Source organism: Sus scrofa, chromosome 1 (assembly GCF_000003025.6).
Source record: "Sus scrofa isolate TJ Tabasco breed Duroc chromosome 1, Sscrofa11.1, whole genome shotgun sequence".
Classification (NCBI taxonomy): domain Eukaryota; kingdom Metazoa; phylum Chordata; class Mammalia; order Artiodactyla; family Suidae; genus Sus; species Sus scrofa.
The window spans coordinates 252,034,257-252,050,300 of NC_010443.5; the positions used below are offsets into that span (position 1 = coordinate 252,034,257).

General features: G+C 41.2%; 1 long non-coding RNA gene across 3 annotated transcripts in view; it reads right to left on the bottom strand.

The window, feature by feature from the left end:
* Window positions 1,659-16,044, bottom strand: part of LOC102160537 — a 92,042-nt gene continuing 77,656 nt past the window's right edge. For 2 of the 3 annotated variants that reach the window (XR_002338982.1, XR_002338984.1), the window contains exon 3: window positions 5,275-5,497. This is a non-coding gene — a long non-coding RNA (uncharacterized LOC102160537). Of the gene's footprint in view, window positions 2,761-5,274; window positions 5,498-16,044 lie in introns of those variants that run through there. The other variant, XR_002338983.1, reaches the window with a different exon arrangement.

Genomic DNA, 16,044 nt, shown 5'->3' on the forward strand with positions numbered 1-16,044 from the left:
TCACAAAATTTGAGCTTTCAAGCAAAAATTACAATTTTGGAAAATATGTGCCTGTACCTTGAACTTGACAACTCCCCAGTACTTAAAGACTTGACTGTCTTTAAGTTACTTATATATATTTTTATTTCTGAGATTGGTATTGATGTGAACAGGTGGGATGTGTTGATGTTGTATAATAAAATGTGTCAGCAATTTAAAGATCACCTATAACATCATGAATGGGTAAAAGATCCATTTAAGGTGGAAAGGAGACCAATAGCTTCTTCATGGACTAAGTGTGAAAGTTATCTGATATAGTTTCAGATTTCGCATTGCAACTAACCTTTAAGAAACTACCACCTATAAATGTTGTGGTATCAAAGAAGAATAAATTTTTCTTTCTTTCTTTCTTTCTTTTTTTTTTTTTTTTTTTTTTTTTGTCTTTTTGGGGCCACACCTGTGGCATATGGAGGTTCCCAGGCTAGGGGTCAAATCAGAGCTGCAGGTGCTGGCCTACACCCCAGCCACAGCAACGTGAGATCCAAGCTGCATCTGCAATCTTCACCACAGCTCATGGCAACACCAGATCCTTAACCGACTGAATGAAGCCAGGGATAAAACCCACATTCTCATGGACAGTAGTTGGGTTCGTTAACTTCTGAGCCTCGATGGGAACTTCTAAAGTTTGCTGAAATGACTTAAAACTCTCCTCCCTTTTCCAACTACTTATCTGTGGGTGGTGTATCTTTGTCATACACCTCAAGCAAAAGAATGTATCACAGGAGTTCCTGCTGTGACTTAGCGGTAATAAACCCAACTAGTATCCATGGGGACACAGATTGATCCCTGATGCCCAGTTAAGGTGTTTGGGGTTGGTAGATACAAACTATTACATTTAGAATGGATAAACAAGAGAGCCCTACTGTACAGCACAGGAACTATATCCAGTGTCCTGAGATAGACCATGATGGAAAAGAATATAAAACAAGAAGGTATATACATGTATGACTGGGTCACCGTGCTGTACAGCAGAAATTGGCACAACACTGTAAATCAACTATAACTTAAAAAAAAAAAAAGTCTACCAATTGTGCAGGGAGAGTGTTTTTTCTCTTTTGTGGCCACCCCCTAGGCATATGGAAGTTCCTGGGCCAGGGATCAAATCCAAGCCAGAGTTACAACCTACACCACAGCTGCAGCAGTGCTGGATCCTTAACCCAACACTGGTCCAGGTGGTGCCTCCACAGATACAAGCCAGATCATTAACCCACTGCACCACAGAAGAAACTCCAAGTGTTTTTGTTTGTTTGTGTTTAACTATCTTTTTGTTGTTCGATGCCTTTTTTTTTTTTTTTTTTTTTTTTTGTCTTTTTGCCTTTTTAGGGCTGCACCTGCGGCATATGGAAGTTCCTGGGCCAGGGGTCTAATCAGAGCTGTAGCCGCCAGCCTAAACCACAGCCATAGCAATACCAGATCCAAGCCGCATCTGCGACCTACGCCATAGCTCAGGGCAAAGCCAGATCCTAGACCCTCTGAGCAAGGCCAGGGATCAAACCCTCAACCTCATGGTTCTTAGTCAGATTTGTTTTCGCTGCGCCATGGTGGGAACTCCCAATGCCACTTTTTTTTTTTAATTAATCTTTTTAGAAAAAATACCTAAGATCATATTTTTACCAACAGCAATTTCAAACGTGTCTTTTGGATATATCCCAATTTATAACTATTGATGACTTAAGAATTTAACTTGACTTTCTTTTTTGCATAAGTACTCTAAAATGTTTAGAGGGTTATTCTAAATTATTCCAAACACATTGAGATATTTGAAAATCAGTACATTATAGCTTAAGTATAGAGAGTTAGTTATTTCGCATACAAATCCTATGGATGTTTTGAGTGAAGAATCAAAATATTTACATACCTGTATATTTTAAGATCCCCTGTGTCTTACACTAACTTCCACCTCACTTCGAAAGAAGGGTTCTTCCAGATAAAGAGAAAAGTGAAATCAGAGCCTGGGATCCACCTTGGCAAAACCTTGCCAGCATCTTGGGAAGCATTTCATCAGTTTCAGAAGGCTAACACAGCCCCAGGAAGTCTCAGCTTCTGAGGCAGAGTTTACCCGAGTTCCATCCTTATCTGACCTAGCTCCCGGGGCTATCACTCAGAGGCCGCATTCCACAAAAGAATCTTAAACCCATGTGAAATAACCCTGAAATGTCATGCCCTAAGCATAGACCTGAGGGCTGGATAAACCTAGGGCTCAGGTAAACACACAAGCATTGAAGTACAAACTTAAACTAGGTCCCCCTCCATCTATGACATAACTTTAATGACAAATTAAAATCAACAAAAATGCTTGAACGAGGACAAATTTGAAATCTATTTTGGAAACTTGCTTTTATGTGTATACATTCTTGGAAAAAAAAAAAAAAAAGATGAAAATTTCCCAGATGTTGTGGATCGGGTAAATGTCCAGCTGCTTTCAATTACTGGAGAAGCAGGAGCACCTCTTTTGACAGAGCACCTCCACGTATAATTTAAATTCCATGATTCAGGAAGTTTAATTAGACGAAGGAGAAGTACCCTGTACTGATGTGTTTCATCATCAATCTCTCCAATTAGAGTCATTAACTAATATGCCAGGAAATCTTCTAGTCCTCGGGATGCAAAGCGTATGAAAGCCTCACTGGGTTTCTTTTTCTTCCATTTTCTCCTTTCGTATCAATTTTTCCATACTTGATTAATTTCAACCAAAGTACATATTTGTAACATATCTCCCTCCTGAAATATAAAGTAACACACATTTTTTTAAGTGACCATTTTCTCTTTTTTCAGGCTGTGATTAAAAAATTTTTCTCTTCTATTCCAGATAGTAGAGCATCTGTTTTAAATATAATACTTTTGGTCGAGTTCCCGCCCACATTTTTGTTAAGTGATACATCTGCTTATTTGTTCATCTTGAGCTGGTTCATCTTGAAATGATGTCTGATTCTTTGAAATATGAAAACATATATGAGGAAATGACCATATTATTCATATTTAGAATATTATGTTTATGGAGATACACATTTGTGGTAAAAAGATTTAAGACAGGCAAGAGAACTTCGGGACACGAGCTAGCTCCCAAGAGGGAGGGAAAAGATGGGCTTTTCTCTGTTGTAGCATGTTATGGCTTTCACACACACAAAAAAAAAGTCTGAAGCAACTATGACATATTATTAACATCCATTAAATCTGGTATTAGGGGTAGAGGCCATGAACTGCCATAAAAAGAGCCGCAGAAACCTCAGGAAGAAATCGGATGCCTAATTCACAGCAACTGTAAAGATAGAAAACATGAAATGAATGAATGCCATAAGGTAGACGGTATCGTGGCGCAGCAGGCAAAGACCTGGCTTTGCATCCCAGCTCTGTCACTTTGTAGATACAAATGAGGACAAGCTAGAGAATCCCCCTGAGCCACAACCTCTCTACTTGTAGAAGGAGGACAATAGCATTGACTTTATGGTTATAAAGAGTGTTGTGTCACTGTACATACAGAATGCAAAACTATCAGATCCTTAATCTTGACAGATAGGGTGATGATCAATTTATCAAAAAGCCTTAAATTCACTTCTAAATTGATTTCTAGATTTATCGAATTTTTAAAACACTTCCAACAAACACATTTCAATATTCCTCACTGAAACACTTTATAAAGTAATCCAAGCAGTGAGATGCTAGGGTGAGAATGGATTACGTTACAAGGGATCTGAATACAGAGAGAATTGATATAGAAGATGGAGAATGAAGCAGACTGTATGTGGAAATGAGGTACTGGAGATAACGCTCCTTAATTGTTTTTTGATTTTTTTTTTTTTTGTCTTTTGTTGTTGTTGTTGTTGTTGTTGTTGTTGTTGCTATTTCTTGGGCCGCTCCCGCGGCATAAGGAGGTTCCCAGGCTAGGGGTCGAATCAGAGCTGTAGCCACCGGCCTACGCCAGAGCCACAGCAACGCGGGATCCGAGCCGCGTCTGCAACCTACACCACAGCTCACGGCAACGCCGGATCGTTAACCCACTGAGCAAGGGCAGGGACCGAACCTGCAACCTCATGGTTCCTAGTCGGATTCGTTAACCACTGCACCACGACGGGAACTCCTGTTTTTTGAATTTTTGAAGGGGAAAAAAAAGAGGAAGTCAATTAAATGGTCTGACAACCCAGAAGGGAGAGAAAGGGAAAATGAATTATTGCTTTCACAGGTGTTATCACATTTAACACTCTTAATAAAACTCAGAGGTTACACAAGCTAGTAAGTGGGAGAATTATTCTTCAAAGCTAGGTTTGATTTCATTCTCCAATCCATACTTTTCCATTAATCAACAAAATATTCCCTCTCTGGACCTAATTCTGATCAACATAGAATTGGCTGAGGGAAAGTGATAATTATATGCCAGATTACAAAGCAAACTGACTGATAAAATCTCTAAATCTTTAAATTTTAAAAAATGTAAAAGCAAGAAAAATGTAATTCCGATATTGAAAAAAAAACAGATTCCACAAAATCTAACAAATTTTTTAGCATTCATCTTGATTTAAAAGGCAACTTGTAGGAGTTCCCATCGTGGTGCAGTGGCTAACGAATCCAACTAGGAACCATGAGATTTCGGGTTTGATCCCTGGCCTTGCTCAGTGGGTTAAGGATCTGACGTTGCTGTGAGCTGTGAGGTCGTAGACGTGGCTCGGATCACGCGTTGCTGTGGCTCTGGCGTAGGACTGCAGCTACAGCTCTGATTAAACCCCTAGCCTGGGAACCTCCATATGCTGCGGGAGTGGCCCAAGAAAAGGCAAAAAGACCAAAAAAAAAAAAAAAAAAAAAAAGAAAAAGAAAAAAGGCAACTTGTAACCATTGAGAAACAAATGAGAGATCACTAAAGCCATTATAGTTACAGAAAACAACGATTGTGGTAAACTAATTTCATTTCTCTTTTAACAGATTTTGACAAGCTCACCAGGGAAAGGCAATAGAAAACTCTTACCTGCACTTTAGCAGAGCACCTGACAAAGTCTTTAATTCATTCACTTGATAAACAATTATTGAATACTGCACTTTGCAAAGCCCACCTTGATATCTAAATTGTTCATTCCAGGAGTTCCTGCTGTGGCACAAGGGGATCCGTGGTATCTTGGGAGCTCTAGGACACAGGTTCACTCCCTGGCCTGGCACTGTGGGTTAGATACAGGCATTGCCATAGCTGTTGCTTAGGTCACAATTGTGGCTCAGATGGGATCCCTGGCAGGGAACTCCATATGCAGCGAGGCAGCCAAAAAAGAGGAAAAAATAATAATACATTAATTAATTAAATTGTCTGTTCCACCCATGCTTCATAAAACACACTTGCCAGGATCTGCTCACATATCTCCAAAGGTGCCCCTCCATCCACCATTGACTTCTTTGGTAACAACCTTTTCTTCCATCCACTTCTTTGGTAACTTCTTTGCTCATCTTCAAGATGTAGGAGTCACTGCCTCCAGGAAACCTGGTGAGAAACATCCAATTACAAAGAGTGATGGCTATTTCTGGACAGTTAATAGAGTTCAAAATAATTAAAATTTGCCCTAGATTTTTTTTTTAATTCTGTTAAACACTTCTGGAATACAATGACATCTGGCCAGCAGCTCCCCATTCAGCTTGTCCACTTCTTATTAAAGTCTATGAACACACTGGGAAAAGATGAAAACTGATGATGAACCAGAACAGAATGAAATAAACGCCTCCCTTCAGCAGGCCATTTGCTGCCTCTAGACATGTCACACCAGTGAATTTCTTGGGCACATACCCTTTGATCTACTTCTTTCACCATTTCTTAGAAGAAATGTTGCATGGAATGGCATGACAATGGATAAGGCAAGTTATAAAACACTGAGTAGTGCTATCAGAGTGAAGCACATCTGTGTCAGGCATTTGTATGTATTTCCTTGAGGATAAAATGCTGCATCCCCTAAGATGGTGACGGCAGGTCCCCTTAGGCAATGGTGCCATAGCAAGGCCTTAGCTTTGGCCTTGCTTGTTGACCAGGTAGACAATCATTAGAGTAACAGCCAAATTAATTTTGGTAAGGGCAAGTCCACATTCCTGAGGCCATGCATAGCCTCCATCCTTGCCAGCGTGGTCACCCTGTGCATAAGCCCATCAAACAAGCCATTTGCAGGGAAGAGACTGACATTCATGGCATGGGTCCTCTTGGCCATGTGACTGTTGAGATCTTCCTCTACTGGCTACCATCTGATGGGATACAAATTGCTTCACAAGCTTTGGCCATTCTGAGAGCTTCACCCACATAGCTCCATGTCACCAATCCTGTTCTTTCTAAGTCCCAGGCCGGCCAAAGGAAGAGCCAGAGTTTATTTCCACCATTTGGCATGCATATAACTTACTAAGGCATGTAGGATCTTTTTCCGTCCTGTCTACTGGGTTAAATTGCATGATCTCATACGTATAATCAATTAGCATGATGTTTTTGAATATATCAAGATACCTGAGTTTCTCCAGGCTACATGATCATGGAAAGCAAGTGAGTCAACACAGTACGAAGTTAAGACAGTGAAGGGGAGTTGTTTGTCCTACCAGGTGAATGTAAACTGCTATTAAGTGTAATCACTACTTAGGATGGAATAAAAACCCTTTGCTGAGGAAACAGTTTTATATCAAAAATCAGGAAATGTGTCAATCTTCTCTAGCAGAAATATCACATTTGAAGTAGCAGCTGCAGTCAGAGAGTCCACTGATGATACGTTTAGTAATCTCGATGCCACTGCAATACAACGTCTTGTTATCTTCTCATTCCCCACCCTATGTTCAACCTAAGAAGTTATTATTATTATTGTTACTGCTTTTTTAAGAGCTGCACCTGCAGCATATGAAAGTTCCCAGACTAGGGGTCGAATTGGAGCTACAGCTGCCAGTCTACACCACAGCCACAGCAATGGTGGGATCCAAGCTGCATCTGTTACTTACACCACAGCTCATGGCAATATCAGATCCCCGACCCACTGAGTGAGGCCAGGGATCGAACCTGCATCCTCATGGATTCTAGTCGGATTAGTTTCCTCGGCACCACGAAGGGAACTCCTATTTTCATTTAATAAGAGAGCCATCTCAAAATAAAAAAATAAAAAGAGAGCAATCTCTTCCAAGAATTTCCACAATGAGCTTTGATTCTGGGACTACTTTTGGTACCAAATACCAGTCAGAGTCCTAACAATAAACAGATTTCTCCCCAGTAGCTCAAATGAACACATTTTAATGAAAGCACTATTTTTTTTTTTTTTTTTTTTTGCTTTTTAGGGCATATGGAGGTTCCCTGGCTAGAGGTCAAATTGGAGATGCAGCTGCCAGCCTACACCACAGCCACTGCAATGTAGGATCTGAGCCGCATCTGCATGCAAACCACACCACAGCTTACGGCAGCAACAGATCCTCAACCCACTGAGCGAGGCCAGGGACCGAACCCTCATTCTCATAGATACTATTTGGGTTTGTTATCTCTGAGCCACAATGGGAACTCCAATGAAAGCACCATTTCTAAATATACAGGCAGCATTAGTGATTTTTTTTTTTTTGTCTTTTTTCTATTTCTTGGGCCGCTCCCGCGGCATATGGAGGTTCCCAGGCTAGGGGTCTAATCGGAGCTGTAGCCACCAGCCTACGCCAGAGCCACAGCAACTTGGGATCTGAGCCACGTCTGCAACCTACATCACAGCTCACGGCAACGCCGGATCGTTAACCCACTGAGCAAGGGCAGGGACCGAACCCGAAACTTCATGGTTCCTAGTCGGATTCGTTAACCACTGCGCCACGACGGGAACTCCAGCATTAGTGAATTTTGAGCTACTCTGAAGTTAGCACCAACAAGGAAACATTAGCGGCCTGAGGAACAAAGGGAGGAAACAGTGTTTCTGGATGGAGCTCAGTGAGAATAGAGTCCACAGTAAGAAGCTGAATTCATGGACAGTCACAGCTATTGCCAAAGATATAGCACCAAAGCAGCAAGGATCAAGGGGTAGATACTCTGACCTTCTTCTCATCCCCCTTTGATCTCCATCAGCTAAACCCAACTGGAAATCAGGTGGCAAAGTACCCTTGGCGATACAGAGGGAAGAGGGCAGGCTTCTAGGGTAAACAACAGTGCAGAGAAAGGTAGATCATGGGTAGGAGGGTGGGGAGAGGGAGAATGATCAGCACCGAAATGCCTAAAGAACAAAGCTTTTGTGGCCCTGCTCTCGGGTAACAAGGCCCAATGATCTACTAAAAATATACAGAATTTATTGTGTGAAGATATTTCTACAAATTATTTTTATCATGATTTGTAGTAGACAATAAATATTTACAGTGGACCACCCAACCCAATACATGTTCTAGGAATTCCCCCTTTTTTTTCCAACCAGTCCAGCTATGTGATCCGAAGAGCAGAGTAATCCAGTAAAAGTAAAGAATAAAGCAGATGTGCTGTGAGAATATGGAGAAAAGATGTACAGAGCAGTTCCTGCTCAGTCTACTCCTAAAACATGCCATTGTATTGCCCTTGAATCCCATGAGATTCCCTAACATCATTCAAACAAATCCACCTATTTCGTTTACATTTAATTAGAGTTTGGGTCTTGTTACTTAGAATCCTAATGAATAGATCATCATTAGGAACACATTTCTTTTTCTTTCTTTCTTTCTTTCTTTTTTTTTTTTTTTTTTTTTGCTTTTTAGGGCCACACCTACAGCATATGGAAGTTCCCTGGCTAGAGGTCAAATCGGAGCTACAGTTTCTGGCCTACACCTATGCCACAGCTCACGGCCACGCCAGATCCTTTAATCCACTGATCAGGGCCAGGGATCAAACCTGTGTCCTCATGGATACTAGTCAGGCTCACTGCCACTAAGCCACAGTGGGAACTTCCCAGGAACACATTTCAATACACTAAGATATACTGAAATACATAACTCAATACATTGATATGTGATGTCAATTCAAGTTTATTTTCCCTTCTCAATTTCAGGTGATCTCTTTGGAAAACATGAGAAATGAATGAAAAGGAAAGGAAACGCTACATCTATTGACTGAATAAAGAAAAGCCAAAGAAAAGAAACTGGGGTTACAGTTATCTACTACAAAAGCAGAAAGCCCCGTCAAATCTGTATAGACAATTCTAGATCATTGCCATTGCACGTGAAATTTGTATGGAAGGTAGGTAATCTCTAAATTATCTAAACTCCTAAAGGGTAGCGTGTTTGACTCACAACCAGCTTACTTTCACTTTGCCAATCTACTCATAGTTCAGAAAGCACCCGAGGTGTCATTCCTCCTCAAAACCCCATAAAGACCAGTGGCTTTGGAAGGCCATATATTCAACTGGGAGAATACAAATAAAATGGATAGTCTTGAGGGGGGAACGAAAGTTGTTGAGCAAATGACTTTTCAAAGGAGTTTGAATCTGCAAGCTTCCTTTGTTAAAATTCCCTATCTTAGATTTTTAAACCAAGATTCTTAGTGAACTTATCTACTAGGATAAATATCCACAAGCAAATAACATCATTCAAATGTTTTCTCCTAATTCCAAGCTTATTTCAGGGAAAAGAAATTTAATTTGATGTTAGAATTGCTCAGAGAAGTTCAGTTTGTGTATATGTTGAAAAACACATTTATTATATTCCGATCCCAACACAAGAAAGGTTAAAATGACTTTGCTTGGTTGGCTGTGTTTAGTTAGTAAGGGAATGTTTGTTCTTCCTCTGTATTGCTATCATAAAACACATTGATCATTGTCTGTAGCCACTTGGTTTTACTGTTTATATTTGAGAGATGTTGCAATACTGAGCAAGGAAGTCTCTGTCACAGAGGGGAAATTATTTGGACCGTAAGTGGTTATTTACAAATAAAGCCAGCTTATTCATCTGTTTTTTGTTTATGGTGCTAATTATCAGAGCTAAATGAATCTTTTCGTTTGGATGTCTCCTGATTCCCAAGTCTCCTTCAGGCAGATTTGGAATACCAGAGGATTTGTTTTTCACCAACCATCACAAGCAAATACTTAGCCTCATTTCCAAATGACTGTAATTGTGATTCCCGCCCCCTTATCTTTCCCTAATTTCATGGAATGAACATTTTAAAAAAAAATCTAATTCGATAGAGTAAACACTGGATATTTTCATCTGTCACAAATGCGCTATTTAGGGTATGTAACATGAATACAGTTCCTTGAGTATTTGGAGATGAAATGTTGGCCCCAAAACTCCATAAAGTCAAGACAATTGTTAAGAGTAGAAGCCAATGAGGAGGAGGAGTTCTTGTTATGGCTCAGCGCTAATGAACCTGACTAGTATCCATGAGGTTGCAGGTTTGATCCCTGGCCTTACTCAGTGGGTTAAGGATCTTGCATTGCCATGAGCTGTGATGTAGGCTGGCTGGGAACTTCCACATGCCACAGGTGCAGCCCTTAAAAGACAAAAGAAGAAAGAAGGAGAAGGAGGAGAAGGAGAAGAAGAAAACGATGATGATGAAGAAGCAGCAGCAGTAGCAGCAGCAGCTAATGAAGAAGAAAAGCAGATTCAAGGTGGAGGATATAAGGAGAAGAGCAATGTTTAGGGTTTTCCACTGAAATAGGGCTACCACTGAGTACTGTGTGCCAGCCAGTGGACAAATTCTTTTACACACATTGATTTGTGTGTGTGTGTGTGTGTCTTTTTGCCTTTTCTAGAGCTGCCCCCGTGGCATATGGAGGTTCCCAGGCTAGGGGTCTAAACGGAGCTGTAGCTGCCAGCCTATGCCAGAGCCACAGCAATGTGGGATCCGAGCCACATCTTTGACCTACACCACAGCTCATGGCAACGCCAGATCCTTAATCCACTGAGCAAGGCCAGGGATCGAACCTACAACTTCATGGTTCCTAGTCAGATTCTTTAACCGCTGAGCCATGATGAGAACTCCCGAAAACAATCTCTTGATGTAGGTTCTATTGCTCTCATTTTAGAGATTAAGTAACTGGGAATCAGAGAGGTTAAATGCTTGTCTAAGGTCGCACAGCCCAGTGAATTAGAGAACCAGGACACAACCTACCTTATCTGCATGGCACATCCAGTTAACTTCTATGAATTTACAGTAGTAACACAAGCTTAAAGAACTATGCCATTTTTCCCAGCAAGGCTTGGCAAGCTGACAAAAAGAATGCAGGAAGCCAGTTGTTGAAGTCCTCTAGGAATGAGTGAGGATTGACCTGGATGTTTTGGGTAAATCATGGTCATGGTGAAGGAATTGAGTGTGCTGAAGAGTCTTATGGGAACGATCATTAGATTAGGAAGGGAGATAGTGCTGCCAGTTGAGGGCTGATGTTTTAGTAAAATTGAGTTGTACTGACAGGCTTATGGGATTCAATAAAGACAAAGATGAGATTGAAGGAAGGTCAAGAAATGAGAAAAATAGAAGAAGAGGAGGTATAATCAGAATTGGAATTCCACATAAATTGGTACAGCCACTACGGAAAATAGCATGGAGTTTCCTCAAAAGACTAAACATGGAGTCACCAAATGATCCTGTAATCCCACTCCTGAGCATATACCTGGAAAAAACTATAATTTGAAAAGATACATGCATCCCAATGCTCATTGCAACACTATGTACAATAGTCAAGACATGGAAATAACCTAAATGCCCATCAACAGTGAATAGATGTGTTATGTATATACAAAGGTCATTAAAAAGAATGAAATAAAGCCATTTGCAGCTACATGGATGGACCTAGGTATTCTCATATTAAGTGAAGTAAGACAGAAAGAGAGAGACAAATACAATATGCTATCACTTACATGAGGAATCTAAAATACAACACAAGAAATTGTATTGGGGAAACAACAATAAAAAAATAAAAATAAGTATTTCCAAAAAATAAAAATAAAACAAAATACAAATAAACTTACCTACAAAGCAGAAACAGACTCAAAGACATAGAGGGCAGCAACATGTAGTTGCTAAGAGTGGAGGGAGGAATGGACTGAAAGTTTGGGAATAGCAGAGGCAAACTATTACATATAGGATAAACGACTAATATATAGGACAAACAACAAGATCCTACTGTATAGCACAAGGAACTATACTGAATATCCTATAATAAAGAGTAACAAAAAAGTAAAAAGAAAAGAATTGGGATTATAAATTTTATATATATATATATATATATTTGCCTTTTTAGGGCAGCACCTGTGGCCTATGGAAGTTGCCAGGACTGGGGTTGAATTGGAGCTGCAGCTGCAAGCCTACACCATAGACACAGCAACATAGGATCCAAGCTGTGTCTGTGATCTACACCACAGCTCACGGTAACACTAGCAGGGCCAGGGATCAAACTCACATGCCCATGGATACTAGTCAGGTTCATTATCACTGAGCCACAACAGGAACTCCCCAAATGAAATTTTAAATATAGAGACATGGAGCTCAAAATGGCTGAGTCCCTCAACTTCCAATCCATCCCAGTGATTGGACTAAACTAAACATGGTAATCCCAAGTTCACTATCAAGAATTGGTTTAGGACGAGGCTTGTAATCTAGTCTTGGTGGAATGACAGAAAGTCTGCTGGGGAGCTTCTGGAAACGTTTTTCAATGCTGCAGAAAAGAGGCACGTAAACAAAACCCAGCCCCTCTTCCTCTGCTGGATGCTGTAGCATCTTGGCCCCTGCTACCAAAGCCAATAGAGACAGGAGGACAGAGACCACAGGAACTGTGGACTAATAAAATTAGCCCCAATAAATATGCCTAAAGCTGCCTTGGGTCTTAAATTTTATGTGAGTTATAAACTTCCCTATCTTTTAAAGCAAATTAAACTAGGTTTCTGTTCATTGAAGCCAAAGGCATGCTAAATGATTCAAGGGTGGTTTCAGAAAATGACAGTGAATTTTTCCAATTGTAAGTGACTAATATGGAGTAAAGTCTGAAGCTGTCAAGCAGAGATGAGAATGGTTTCATCCAAACAGCCTGAGTCTTAGGGGAGGGAAAGTTTTGGAATTAAGTTTTGGAAGAACAGCAAATGGTCTGGGAAGCTAAAAAACGTTGTTGCATGTGTAATAATAAAAATAACATATTCACTTGATCGACTAGTGAATGTCCATAAAATACCAGAATTGTGCCTTGGGCTGGGGACACATAGTAAGCAAAAGTAGACACAGTGTCTGCCTCAACAAAGCTTTGAGTCTAATGGGGGACACAGACATTAATCACATAATCACACCAACAAATGTAAAATTACATGTTACAAATAAAAGTACATCTGCTACAAAAGAGAGGTTTAGATTTCTAGGTCAAGATAGGAAAATGCACAAACCACAACTCATTTCCTCCTATTCCAAAGGAATATCACTGCTACATAAAAAATTATGAATATATATTGGTGTTCCAGTTGTCTAGCAATTAAGGATCCAGCATAGTCTCTCCTGGGCTTGTTGTCACTGCTGTGGCTCAGGTTTGATCCTTGACCTGGGAATTTCTATTTGCCAGGGGAGCAGCCAAAATAATTATAAATATATTTAAAACCACAGAAACAAAGACAAAGGGGGAGGGAGGAGGAGGGAGAGGGAAGGAGAGAAAGAGAGAGAGAGAAGGAGGGAGGGGGAGGGAAGGAGGGAGCTGGGGGGAGAGAGATCTTAAGGAGTGAAAACCAGAGAAGGTACCCATAGTGTTTAGTAGGAACTAAAGTCAGGAAGATAGCAGAGGACCCAGATGAGATGTGGGCCTCGTGGCTGGGGTTCTAGTGCCCTGTGGTGAGAAAGCTGAAACCATTAGACTGAATGTGATAAGCCAGAACTGGGGTCGCTCTGCAAAACGGCACTGAAAATGTTGCTCACTTGAGAACTGGGACTGGAGGATCGATACACATTTCCCCCAGTTTATGAACAGAAGCTAGACATTCACCCCTAGCCTTAGCCCAAAAGCCACTATCTACATTTCATAGAATGCAGGGCCCAGATTGCATTATTCCAGTTGTTCAAAACTTCAGAGTGGGAGGAAGGAAAGCAGGAGGTCTGACATAGCCATTGCGGAGAGTGGCTGCGTACATTATAATTTGGTAGCTGAGCCATTGCGACCTATCGCGTGACTTTCTCTTGCAGCACTTGGTGCAGATGTGGAAGGAATGGATAAGGGGATTCATCTAGGATCAGGGAATGTGCCAGACCAAGGTGATGAACAAAACAGAAGTGAAAGAATTTGGGCTACAGGAAGGAGTGTTTTTGAAATTATGAGCTTTAACTCTAAACCAAAGATAAAGAGGGAAATGAAGGAAAAAAGAAGTCAGAAGAGTTGGCAGATTACGTGCTTCGAAAAGAAAATTCTAGAAGGGGAGTGTTAAACACACAACTATAAGAGAAGGAGATTATGGTTACAGATAGTGGTGTATGAAGTGGTCATTTTGTAAGTGGATCAATCAGAAGTAATAACGATGGGAGAGCACATGGTAGAAGTGGAGAGGAGGAGGAAATCATGACTGGTTAGGAGATTAAGGAGCTCAGAGTCAATAGCATAGAATGATCATCTAAGCCACCATCCTGGGAGGAACTGAAATGGAGTAGATTAGGCAGGTGCCAACAATTTAGATGAATGGCAGAGGAAGTAGTTGGGAACAATAGTGTATGATAACAAGCAATAGGATAGAAGGTAATAAAACCTCAAGGGACCAAGTCTCAACGGAGAGGGCTTTTACAAGACGTTGGCAAAACGGAGGTGACAATGGTAACTTAGGAAGACCAGCCCTATCTTCTGGTCTTAAGGTAGGCAGGGTTTGTGAAAGTAAACAGCCACAGCCACTTAGGAGAGCTTCAGGTCTTCTCAGGAAAGAGGCAGATGTCATGAAAGGCCAGGAAGAAGAGGGAATATTCAGGCAACAGGTTGAAAATATGGAGATAGGTGTCATTGGCTATGGAGCAGCAGTTCTGGAGAGAATAGCAAACGAGTTTGGGAGGTGAGGCAATGTAGAGCAGCCAGTTCAAGAATAAGAAAGCCAAAAGCATGATGGGGGCTTGATTTATGTTTTGGCTGATTAAAAAGAAAGAAGCAGCATGGGAGGTCTGGTCTCAGCACTCTCTTTGAGAAAGGCAGTCAATGGACCCGGTCACCAGACTTAACTCACTCAGTTAAGACGGTGGTGGATCCAGAACCTACAGATAAAAGAGCTACGAGGTGAGCATCCACTTATTGGATGAATATTATGCACCAAGTATTGTTTGTATTTATCTCGCTTAACGCTTACAATAGCCTTCAGAGTTAAGTGTCATTATTCTCACTTGATAAATAAAGAAACTGAGTCTTAGACTTAGGCGGCAAAGCCAAAATCCAAAGTTTAAAAGAGGCTGCCACTAGTGGCTCATGGACTGGGATAGCCCCAAAACATGTTTTTGTTTTTGTTTTTTGTTTTGCTTTTTAGGGCTGCACTCCCAGCACATGGAGGTTCCCAGGCTAGGGGTCCATTCAGAGATACACCTGCCAGCCTATGCCACAGCCACAGAGCATCAGATCTGAGCCAGCCACATCTGCAACCTAAATCACAGCGCACGGCAACGCTGGCTCCTTAACCCACTGAGTGAGGCCAAGGATTAAACACGCAACCTCATTGCTCCTAATCGGATTGTTTCTACTGTGTCCCTACGTGAACTCCCAAAAACATGGTGTTTTGGTTTTTTTTTGTTGTTGTTGTTGTTGTTTGTTTTTTGTCTTTTTTTTTTTTTTTTTTTTTTTTTTTTGCCTTTTCTAGGGCCACTCCTGCGGCATATGGAGGTTCCCAGGCTAGGGGTTTAATCGGAGCTGTAGCCAGTGGCCTACGCCAGAGCCACAGCAACACTGGATCCGAGCCACGTCTGCAACCCACACCACAGCTCATGGCAACACCAGGTCCCCAACCCACTGAGCAAGGGCAGGGATCGAACCCCCAACCTCATGGTTCCTAGTCGGATTTGTTAACCGCTGCACCACGATGGGAACTCCCTGTTTGTTTTTTTGTTTTAAATATAGCTCAGTGGCTAGAGGAGTTATATCGAGATCACCTTACTTGTTT